At 31.9% G+C, this 13,259-nt stretch overlaps 1 long non-coding RNA gene across 1 annotated transcript; it reads left to right on the top strand.

Annotated features, from left to right (window-relative positions):
- The first annotated feature begins 722 nt into the window (after positions 1 to 722).
- LOC124542895 lies at positions 723 to 1,634 on the top strand. Its single transcript, XR_006967405.1, has 3 exons — positions 723 to 854; positions 1,070 to 1,138; positions 1,431 to 1,634. It is a non-coding gene; the product is annotated as an uncharacterized LOC124542895 (long non-coding RNA).
- Positions 1,635 to 13,259: the final 11,625 nt, after the last annotated feature.

Below are 13,259 nucleotides of genomic sequence, written 5' to 3'. Positions count from 1 at the left end.
TTTTAACTTTACTAAAAAAGGCATATTATTCGATACAAATTTCGTAGATGATAAAAAAGCTTGGAAATAATACTGTTAATTATAAATATAATAATATATAATTAATACTGTAAAGATAATTGTATTTAACTAATATGATAGTATTATTTAAACGTTGAAAAAGAGTAACTACTGATTTTCTTGCCGGTTCTTCTCAGTAGAATCTACTTTCCGAACCGGTGGTTGCTTCACTTAATTGTTAAATGACGATTCAAAAGTCTTGTAAAAGCCCACTTGAATAAAGTTTATTTTGATTTGATTTGATTTGAATATGTCTGTGTGTAATGAAAATATTAGGCTAAAAGTCTGCTACGGTATAACGCCAAATGTACTTGTATTGTGTTCGTCGAAATATGTATTACAATTTGCGTTGACATTACATTATTAAATGCGACCGCCTTTAACAAATGTGTACTAATGTTATGTTACACAGTCGATAATATTGACAATAAGGAATGGCCAATATTATAATCGATATTCTTTGCACATTCATTTTTAACACATCGATTTAAAAGATTATAATATAATTGTTTAATTGATAGAATTGTATATTATATAATAATATTTATCTATAGATAAACAGTTGGCGACCATATAAATACGAAGAATATCTTAAATCAGTTGGCACTGGTACTTGACGGTTTTTGTAGTTGACGAAGATTACATTAGAATTTATAAAGATTTATTTATATAGCCAAACAAACGTCAAGTTGACATCGGAATAAAGGCAGATTGTAATACGTATGAAGTGAAAAGGAGAATCATTCTACAGTACAACCCAACAAATAAGTGCAATATTTTCAGAGTTCATGTGTGTGAGTTTATTTTCTAACGTTTTAAGCCCTGAACAGATTATATAGTATATTATTCATGCATTCACTTGTTCGTGTTTTATAATTTTAAGAAAATAATATTTATATGTATAATGTAATACTCATGATTGACTAACTTCTCGACTAACCATGTTGGAACATCTTAACTCAACTGCTTTTTTATTATATTTATAACATGACCCTTTCATTCTGTTAAGCCAAGCAACGAACCTGCAAGCCCCCGGTGTTACAGGTGTCCATGAGCGATGGTAACCACTTTCCATCAGGTGAGCCTCTCGTAAAGGGTATGATATAAATAAAAAGAAGTGAAGAAAGAAGTAAAAAGAAGATAATCACCTACATTTCCAATCTTCAACTTCTTTTAAATGTGCGAAAATTTAATAAACAATGGAATACGTAATTTAGAATTCAATGAATTATGTATGTTGCTTGAAAATAACTTTTTAATAAATTTGATTAATTAAATTTATAGAAAATCGTCAAATATAAAAATCCTTACAGATTATTTAGATTATATAATCAGTATTTGTCCGTTAAATTGCAATTCCGATCCTTTAGACAGTGAGATCCCCATAGTGGAGACAATGAGATCCGAGTATTGTCTTTGAAGAATTTATTTGTACAACGCCAACGCCCAGCGTTTTGGGCACAAAGGACTAAAGATGTAATTCGAGGGAGACGAACATATGCGCAAATAAATTGTAAATACCGACTTTAGTTATAAGAAAAGTACTCACCTTGATCGAGTGTGTTGATAAAAATTGACGAAAGAAATAATTGAAAGTGTAAAAAACCGAAGACAATGTCAATTTCAAAATTGACAATACGATTTTGTCTTTAAATAAATAAATTTATAATGATAATTGTTTAAAATTAATCTTGAGTTGGATCTTCGGCTTCTATCCAAACGAATTTATCATAATGTATTAATTCCATGATTAATAAGATTTGTATATTTATTGCGTATTAATATGATTTAACGAATTGATTTATCATAACAACAAATGTTTTTTTTTTTTAAATAAAGACTGTTTACAGAGGAAGCACAATTTTTTCATTTAAAAATTAATGATAGCAGTGATCTAAATTTATAAAAAGGTACATTGTTGATGAAATTTGACAGATACTTACGTCAATGTAACATTCAATGTTTAAGAGTTCTATCGCTAACGACGTTCTTCTACTGTCTCTGAAAGCACTTAGGGACCATCTCCAAGAACGTGACCATCCCCACATACCAAAACATTAATGACGATTTATATTTTTGAATCATTGACGTCATCCATCACTATGCTATGTCGTCAAAACAATGACCAAACGCAAGAGACATGAAAATTCAATGCGATAATCTAATTTTAAAAGTTCGAAGAGTCTCTGTTTAGAAGATCAGAGTAGTGGAAATGGCAAAAATACTACATTACAAATGGCATTTCATATATTACTATCAAGGGTTTCTCAACCTAAAAAATGATAAAAAATTTTTGTAACAATGATTCATTATGTAGACCAAATTTTATCATTTGATACAATTATAACACGTAGCTGGAATTACGCAATATAGTTTCAATGTATTAAGAAATGCACCTTCGTCTATATCAAAGGCAGATTCAATACATTTATGAACCCTTGAAAGATTTTAAAAAAGGATATTCCAATAATTATAATCACGATACACTTTTTTGCGAAATCACCAATACCATTATGAATCAGAAGAAAACAATTATAGTGCATCGTAATCAAACGCGTGTGAGGGATATTTAGGATTTGCGATGTAATTTCTATTGTTCTTACTGCTCTATGTAGCTTCGTCGCTCGGTTGCCAACATTTGTATGGATTTGACAGATACGTAGGTAGTTATAATTAAATTGGGGAAGCATTGCCAAGGACCCGATTTTAGCGTAATACTCGATGATAGATCACCATTTGTATTGGTTCAATTTATTTTAATTACGAACAGCGTACTTTTTAATTTGGCGAACAGTCGACCAATCTTTGCCAGCATTGTTATGATTCTTGAATAATAATCATCGTAACAAAAGGTATAAGAAATATTCCGTAAAACATTGCTATCATCAATCACTGCATTTTTGTTTGATTGTTTAATCTTGGTATCGGAATCAAAGCTGAAAACATAGTGTGTATAATTCAAGGTCAAATTTTAGTGTCGATTGTCTGATACATAAAAAATCACTTCCGTTACGTATACTTTTTATATGTATGTTTATTTACTTAGAACAATTTTTAGAAAACGTTTCCACTATTAATAATTATACATTAAAGATGAACATGAAATAATTATAGAAATAATTTTGTCTTTGGATGGTACAAAACCATCATTTAGGATGCGAATCTGCTTGAAAGCAAAGCTAGAAGCGAGAAACGACACGTGCCTAGTCATGCAGCAATTAGAGAAGGGACAGTGGCAGATCGTGCGTATGTAATCGTAATTGAGATTCTTTTATATGCGTATATATTTAGTTTAACTATTTTGATTGTATTTAATTATTATTTGCATAAATGTAGGTTACGTAAAATTGTGACTAAATAAATTAATTCCTTGGTGGTAGGGCTTTGTGCAAGCCCGTCTGGGTAGATACCACCCACTCATCAGTTATTCTACCGCCAAATAACAGTACTCAGTATTGTTGTGTTCCGTTTTGAAGGGTGAGAGAGCCAGTGTAACAACAGACACAAGGGATATAATATCTTAGTTCCCAAGGTTAGTGGCGAATTGACGATTTAAGGAATAGTTAATATTTCTTACAGCGTCATTGTCTATGGGTAATGGTGACCACTTACCATCAGGTGACCCATATGCTCATCCGCCAACCAATACCATAAAAAAACGCTCTGGATATTATTACTTATATTGTTTGTCAATATTTAAATCGATCACTTGTTAAGAATTTGATGTTTACGCTTTACCGTTGAATATTTTAAAGAAGTTTCATTGATTTGGGCTATATGTTAAGAAATACATACATTTATAATACATAGAAATTGTTTTATTGATACGGTTGTTTAATTATTGATCGTACATTTCTAATTCATATTTTAAGACAAAATATCATGCGTTTTATTTAACTTCAAAATTAGTATGTTTGAAATTTGAGTGACTTTCTATTATTTTATAATATTTAAGTATACCGAGATATTGTTTATTTAGTTTTTTTATGCTATAAGTTGGCGAACGTGTATATGGGCCCCCTGGTCGTAAGTGGTCACCATAGACAATGACGCTGTAAGAAATATGAACTATTCCCTCCATCGTCAATGCGCGACCAACCTTGGGAACTAAGTTGTTATATCCCTTGTGCCTGGCATTACACTGGCTCACTCACCCTTCAAACCGGAACACAACAATACTGAGCACTGTTGTTTGGCGGTAGAATAACTGATGACACCTACCCAGACGGACTTGCACTGATGAGTGGGTGGTACCTACACCGACGGGCTTGCACTAAGCCCTACTACCAAGATAAAAATCAACACCTGAGAGAGTAAGATATTATGAAATCTTTTATGTTTATCATCTATTTACGTTAATTTTTCTTTACATGAAATACGTTGATTATACTTGGATAATCTAATAGACCGGGAGATGATAATGACAAAATATTTGGTCATTTGTACCAGTATGGCGGTTCTTCAAAAGTGACAATGGTAGGGGTGAAAGTAACAATAGTAGTGGTGACCGGTGTTTACGCAGCAAATGTACGAGAAAGAAGGTGGTCCGATATGGACACTTCTAACATTATCAACGTCTACAAACTTCAGTCTAGTGAACAAGACATTCGCAGATAATGTCGAAATATCGAGCTCCACCGAACAAATATAAAAACATGGTAAATATCCCGAAATTTATTAATTTATTTATTTATTTGAAACACCATCGGCATATTCACAAAAACACTAATATAATAAAAGCACACGGACCAGTACAGTGTGATACATCACTACAGGCATTTACAGCACTGTTGAATTAAAACTAATAAATTAATTAATAACTTCCTATGATTTTAAAATATATCAGTTACTATTTCACTACTGTCCCTACTCTATACCTCATCATAATAATAAAAGGGTCCTTTAAATATTTACTTCACCTTATCTACACTGACTGCCTGCAGTGTGTAGCCTCAGGTTATCTATCTTTCTTTATTCAAGCGTTCGTGGCAGGGACATTAATAGGGATATGTGCAACTTGATTTATTCTTGGTAACAATATCAAAGCACATATACTTTATTCAAATAGATCTTTTAAATTACACTACAAAATTCACGTAATGTCTGTCTGAAGCATAAGCAGGTTCGTGTTGATCTATTATGTGTACGCAATAATCATATAAAATGAAATTCAATAAGTTAGCTATACTGTTTTATTAAATAAATGAAGTTTAGATTTATCGAAAGCATTTTTTCTGTCAAGATATAAGTCATTTCGTGACCTCATTTACTTGCATCGGCTCACATATGAAAAATTAATCGCTTTGATATTTTGGCGAGAATCCAAAACGATTTTGGACACAGATGTCCAATATCAATGAAATTTTTAAATAACAAAACAGAATTTAATTCTTATTATTACAGCAGTATATAAAAGTACAACTGGCAACTATTCAGACATTAATCTTTTAGTTGATTATACGATTACACGTTGAAATAAAGCAGAAAGTTTTAATGAGTTATCAACTACAGGTAACAACAAATAAATATCCCATTGTAATACCTTCTGACTTCTCGAGGAACTCTTGTTTGTTCTACTTTGCAGTAAATGTTGATGGATACTCATGTGACAGAATTGCTCATGATACATTCTCGTTCTTTTAAGATGTTTCCCTTTACTGACTATCTTGTATTTATAATTTATATACACAATTCCGCTCATTAAATCAAATTGGTACTTGGTCGAACTAAACTTACGAATAATAGATTTATTTTAACAATTTATTATAGCGAAGATGAGAAAGTTGAGAGGAATGTGTGGTGTTACGTGAATGGAAGTTTGAAAGTGGCACCAGTAGTTGGCTGTATTGTTACCGACTGTCATGGTTTGAGCATGCTATGTGGGGCAACGAGAATCTTATTAGAATGAAGGTCTTGAGCATAGAAATGAAAGGACAATAGCAGGAACGACTGAAGAAATGATTGATGTACTATGTGACAGACGATACGGCTAGTAACAGTGTAACTTATGAGATGACGTCACACAGAGGAGTATAGAAGATGAAGACAAGATATTATGAAGGAAGAAGAGACAAATAAAATTAGGATGAATGCAGGAGGATTAGCTAACCATGATGTCACCCGCTCGAGTTCAATAGAATAAATTAAATTAATGCTTTCGTGGTCAATAAACCAATGTAATAAAATCATTTGAAAAATATCACTCGTCGACATTATGTCTGAACGAAATTACAATTGATCGGATGGTATATATTCGTACTATAGCTAAATCGTTACCATCTTTGATGATGACGTAACCATGTCACTCATTCAAACAAAACGAGGAAATCATTTCCAACCTTTATTCTTGTTAGTTTACGTGCCAATTTCCTGTCTTTTAATGGCGGGTCAGTCGTTACACGGTTCAGAATACATTTAACGTATTTGAAGTTTGATATTACACAAGTGGCTCTGACTAATGGTAGATCAAACAGTGATTTTAATTCAATAGTTACCTTGTGTTGTCGACTGAGATAGACAGTTCGTCTATAAGATACCAAAACTTCATTAGTTTGATAGTATGTAGATATAAATAGATTTTTTGAAGTAGGTCTTTTTGTAAGATTCTTTGAATATGCACCAATTACTTATCCAGTTAATCAGTAAGCTTAGATTTTTTGGGTATTAATTTGAATATTGAGTAATACAGTGTATTTATAGGGTCATAAAAACCACCTTGTTATTAAGTACAGAAAGTACTTTTTTTTTTCAACTATATTTGGATTTCTTTATGTTGGTAATACTTTATAATAACCTCGACAATATAATAACATCTGAAAAAAATAATTATCAATTGACATAAATACTGGTAAGCGAAATCCTACACGACCTTAGCTATAAAAAAAAAATATACATTAAAATCAAACTTATGTAAGATCTTGTATCGAGATAAATACTTAACCAGATCATTTATTTTTTCATAATAAAAAATTATAAACATCGAACGGCTTCAGCTAGAAACAGAGATGAGTCATCTATCGTTGAGATAAGATCATTAAATCATATCTATTTTAACCAGAAATTGTTTATAGATTAAATCCTGTAGTTTGGTTTATGGCTGACTAGTTTACATTTGTGGTTTATCTGCTATAAAAGAAGATGCTAACTAAGATTTTAGTGTTCGTAAAATTCCAAACGGATTGAAGTCAAAAGATTCAATTTAGATTAGATTGATACAAGTGTATAATGTTCAAAAAATATTGGTAGTAAAAGTAAAATAAATATTGGTACAATTGGTAAAACAGTAAATATTGGTGGTTTTACGTAACGTGTTGGTGTTTACCACTTAGCCATTATTTATTTAACCATAACTACTGAATTTTGTAATATTGTTATTTTTTTATTTGAAGATTTAAACAGAAAATTCGATACACATTTTATTCATACTTAATTAATTATTATTTTGGCGGTGCAATGACGGTGTATGGAACTTACTTCATACAGCACTTACTATCAGAAGGCTAATTACGCACACATATCAAATCAATTTTTTTTATTTTTAATAAAGTCTTTTGATCCTATCGAAGTTTCAATGAACCCACTAAAATACGTTTTAATAACGGTACAAGACCAGATGGACTGGCGCTAGTTCCTTGGCAATGTCGACGGCCTATTGTGAGTGGGTATAATATGTAAATTGGCCTTATACCGAGTAAGGAAAATGTAGTAAAGACTTGGATAGTAGCGAAAAACTAATAGCGCTTAATTTAAAAAAAAAAAAACACTTTCGTCTAGACTTTCGTCTAGATGAAGAAAATATAATCTTTCAGAGTTGGTCTGACTGAGAGCTTTTTTTTAAAAAATAACAATACATATTGTCCTCAAATATGAACTCTTCTCTCTTTCGCCTTTAAAAGGGAGAAGAGGTTCTAGAACATCAACAACCACTTTGTGGACCCTTCAAGAAAAGTGTGTACTCCTTCCTTAAAGGCCGGCAACGCACCTGCAATCCCCCTGGTGCGATAGATGTCCATGGGCGATGGTAGTCACTTTCGATCAGGTGAACCTCCTGCTTGTTTGTCACCTATGCCATAAAAAAATCTTGTTTCGCTGCTGAATCAAAATACAATTATTTCTCTGGATATGTTGGATTGTGCACTTGTGTTTTAAAAGAAAACAGGTGGCGCCCTGTTGTGACGAAATGTCGTCTACACTTTTATCAAAGATACATAGAATCCTAGCTGGGCAGCATTCACAAAAGATTGTCGTTGGCATAAAGCCAGCCCTATCTGTACAGAGTTTTTGAAAACAGCAGAAAGAATATTTATTTAACGTAAATGAAAGTGATAGCTCCTACATTTTAACTTATAATTATTGTGACATGTACGTCATAAACATTATACGAGTATATATAAAATTTACCAATAATTACGATCCCCGCGGACAGGATCAGAAGCTCACAGCGAGGGTGGAAGGGGTTGCCTAATCCGCTTAACCCTGTGTTTGAAATACCATCAAAAATGAGTACCATCTGACTGAAATGTCTCTGTTAAGATGGTAGATAATGCCCTAAGCATGGATACCCAAAGAGGTGTTCTTCACTGCAGTCGCTGAATATACTATACTAGGATTTAAAATGCAATTTTTTTTATGATGAACATGTTTTTACTGAACTCACACATACTTGACACAAAACGGTGTTCTTGTTAACCTATTCGCCTGCATTCGAAAGTTAGGCCACTGATACCGATGAACCACTAGTAAGAAAAATTGCTAATAGAAACAACTCAAATAAAATTGTCGCAATTGAAAAATTGTCGCAAAAATCGCAGCGAAGGACTGCGATTTCCTAACTTCAATATTTCAAACCAGAGACAACTGCGTCTAACTGTACATACTTCATTGACTCATTAAGAATGTTTTTCCACTGTATATTTACATTGACCTAAATCCTGATTTAAACCATGTTTTCGAAACATTTTTAATATAGGCATTAAATCAATGTGTATGACGTGTCATATGATATACATATGTATAATACAGCTTTTTCAGCTTTTTTTTTATTTAATAAGTACAGTGTTAAGCATGTAGTCTAGAATCTCGTTAGTTTAGTCGATATACATATGTTTGTAAGTATCGGCTAAACTAAGGAAGTAAGCTTACTAGATAGCCAGTCCATAATCCATCCACTCGAAGAATCCAGAATTCCAGTCAAACAAATCATACGAAAGATGATAACTAGAATTCATACCCAGCAAATTGAACCGTAATTAAGTACAAATGAAACCATTCCATATCCCATCTTGGCAGATTCCACTCGTATATTATATAGTTTACAGCCAGGTGACAATAATAATAATACTGTAATAAATATATTTTTGTTCTAGTTTGATGGGTGCCTGATTCATTGTAACAAAAATAGCGCGATTTTACGGCATTTTTTGCAAAACTAGCCATTGCTGTTGGTCTTGTCCTAACCGATAGGATTTGGCAACCTTAAACAAAAGTACTACCAACAACCTACTCATTCTTTTCTTCTCATCATTCATTAATTAAAGGCCAGCAGTCCACGTGCAAGCCCTCCGGTGCAGTTTCGAATATCCATGGACGGCATAAGTTTCCACCAGGCGAGTCTCCTGTTTGTTGGCCAAGGTACAAAAAAGGGCAATGGAATTGTATCAGTTTCGTGGCGAAATATCAAAAAAATCAATTTTACCATTTCTTACATAAATGGTCGAATTTAAATTTGGTATGGTGTCAATGGCTTATTGGCAGTTGTGAGTAAATATTATCGTAATAATATATTTAATAGAAATTTTAAGCTATTAAATTTGATAGTGTATGATAATTAATTTATTGTACCTACTGCTGTTGGCTTTCTCTAAATAAAATAAGGTTTCTGCCGAGTAAAGTACCATTAATTGTCTTTTCAACCAACTTCAAAAAGGAGGAGGAGGTTATCAATTCGTCTGTATTTTTTTTATGTTTGTTACCTCATAACTTTTTACTGGGTGGAACCGGCTCCAAATATAACAGTAACTATTACTACGTTATATAATTATTACGTTACGCAATTTTTTTTTATTACATTTTAGTGCATATTTGTTTGTTTTAAAATAGTGTTTTGTTTGAAGTCGGTTATTCTTTTTGTTAAAGTTTTTATATAATTAAGTTATTATTATTATTTTGGGGTTTTGCATCCGAGATGCGCAACCCTCCAAAAATGTAAAGATTATTCTTGATTAACGAAGACCTTAGCGTAGTTTCATATTTACAGACGTTTTTACAATATGTACAGCACTATATCTAACACTTATAACTAGACTTAAACCTATGGCAGTGATAGTTTTCATATTCGCGTGTGTTAAATTTCTCTAGCCTTATGTTTCCAACCCTCGTCAACTCGTTAGCGCGATTTAATTTACTTGCAGTGACATCTAGTGGCGCGGCGTTAACGAATAGTACATAGGTTATGGCTTATGTGGGTAAAAAATGCATTATGTTGCATATAAATTATTATCTTAACAAAGTATTTTGTAAAGGTTATACATATTGAGACTATATTTACAATTCATTACAATGTATACATTTATTGTCTGATATATTGACTGTGAACATTGGTTTAATTATTTTAATGAATGTAACTATAATATGAGTCAAAAGGTAAAACAATTTGTGTCGATAAATGTCTATAAATTGTGAGAATATTTTTTATATAAATTAAGAACTTTATAAAATATTATTATGATGACTTAACGAAGTGGATTTTATAAATTTGATACTGTTAATTCCGTCATGTATTTTTTGGTACTAGATAAATTAACAATTTTAAACAAATTAATTTCCGACACACTTCGTCTAAACGATATTCCAATTTCAAACTATCGTAAACAACAAGAAGTTTCACAGAACAACGTTAAACATGTTAAAATTTGAGTAAAAACTACCAAAATTGTGTAAATTGAACAACTATGAACGCTAAAATTATCTAAAAATTCTGATTAAATTATGGTATAATGTTTGGTTATGTTTATCACTATTATAATTGCTATTTTATAAATGTTTTAATAAATTGTGTTATAAAATAATGACATTAATTTTTACCACGCGTCAAAGTTTTATTTATTACTTTACTATATTTAAGTAGGTATTCTATAAAGAGTGCCAATGTATGTTTTTTAAGGTTGAACAACCAATGTGATCAACCCTCACAAAAATTTTGAAAAAATGTTTTTGATCTTTCTAGTCTAATTTAAACTAATGTTTTATTTACAATATGTACACCATTACAACTAATACTTATACCTATGGCAGTGACTTGTCTCATATTCGACAATAAAAAATCGTTTCGAACCTATATATTCTACGCTCGGCAATTCGTCAGCGCGATTTAATTTAGGATAGTGACATCTAGTGGTAGTTTTCCGAAATTTACACTTAGTAGGTAAGTGAAAGTACAATTTCAGATAAAATTAGTAATTACTGAAAATATATTTTCTATGTGTATAATTCGAACCACTTTTTGACGATTCCGGTCAAAGTCAAACAGAAGAAAATGTTATGGGGAGCAACCGCTAAGAGGTGAGAGAGCCATGTGACTCCGAATTAGCGCCTTGAATTTTTTAGGCGATGAACCGTTTGCCTTGTTTAACACACCGCTTTTTAATGTAAATTTGGCATTGCTTTCTGTTGTAGACCTACCTATTTTTATGATGGTATACATCATTATTACAACTTTTAGTAAAATCCGAATTTCTTTTTTGTTCTCCATAATTCGCTGACGCAGCGATGGACTAGGGTATGCCAATTTGAATTCGTGCTCCGCGTATCGTTGCGCAGGGATCGTAATTTCCTGGATTTTTGTATTACTTTGAACCCTGACGTAGTCTCATGAATCTCGATCTTCATTCATATTCAGAGTCGTCTGTAATCCTAAATTAGACTTGAAAATTTTCTCACTTCTAAACTAAAGGCTTTCCATATGATTCAAAATGTTTGCGGATAAGTAGACTATTCAAGTTACTCCAAATACTATTCAATTTCTTACTTTGTCTTACTTAGAATTATGTATCATGTTTATTATATTAATATATAACAAATCAGTAAGGAATATGCTGCTGCCGGCTTGCGATCTTATAAACTTTGTTTGTGTTTTGTCAAATCAACAATAATTCTAAATATTAAAATATACAAGACATTTCGTTTTTAACTATAAATGAAATACAATAGCCTTAAAATAATTACTTACTCAGTAACATATTTATACTTATGTTATACAGGGGTCACTTTTAGTGTATCTGTAATGAAATCTCGTAAACAACGTAGTCCTGCGTATAACCCGTATCTTCTGAACTCACCATTGTCTGTTTTATGGATGACACATTGTTGTTGGTATAGCAAAATTACGAGGTTAATACCATCGTTGGTAAAAATTGCAAGTTTAGCCTTCAAATAGACTCTCATAAAACTAAGGCAGATAAACTTTTGTACACTGGGAATAAATATATATGAGACAACATCACATACATTACTCTGATCCCAATGTATGTGTTATGGAAAATCAGAAGTATCGACGGTAGCACAAACACCTAGACCCAAGACAACATAGAAGAAAAATGGTAAATAATATCGACTCGGCCGGGAATCGAACCCGGGACCTCGGAGTGGCGTACCCATGAAAACTGGTGTACACACTGTTCGCAACCGCAATTCTCATGTTCAGAATATACTCAAACGTTACAGTTTAGGTATAGGTCAGTTTAGGTGACATCAACAACAACAATTGGTCATAAAATCTTTAAGAAACCTACTTATAAAGTATTAACAACGAGTTTTGTTTTATAGTTTTTATATTTTTGAATGCTTTTAAATATAACTGGCACTTTACTTGTTACCGTTTACATGACTTTAGTAGATATGTCACTAAATGTACACATTGTATTATACTATAATTATGATTGTTTAAGTAAGTTTGAGAGTTGGAATGATCGAAATACATAATTTTAGTACGGGATTTATTACTGTCATTGTAAATTTATCTCGATTTTTTCTATAGGCTTCAAATAGGTAACGTATTGCCCGAAGCAAGCTGTATCGATTAAAAGGCGTGTATAATTATTTATTCTTTCCATTATGCGTGCATAACACGCTAGACGCATTTTTTACTTACATTTTAACTTCTAATCATTTCATTAAATCCTTTTGGGTGATTTGTGTTGATT

This window comes from Vanessa cardui, chromosome Z, assembly GCF_905220365.1.
Source record: "Vanessa cardui chromosome Z, ilVanCard2.1, whole genome shotgun sequence".
Classification (NCBI taxonomy): Eukaryota; Metazoa; Arthropoda; class Insecta; order Lepidoptera; family Nymphalidae; genus Vanessa; species Vanessa cardui.
This window is presented reverse-complemented; position numbering and strand designations above follow the sequence as displayed.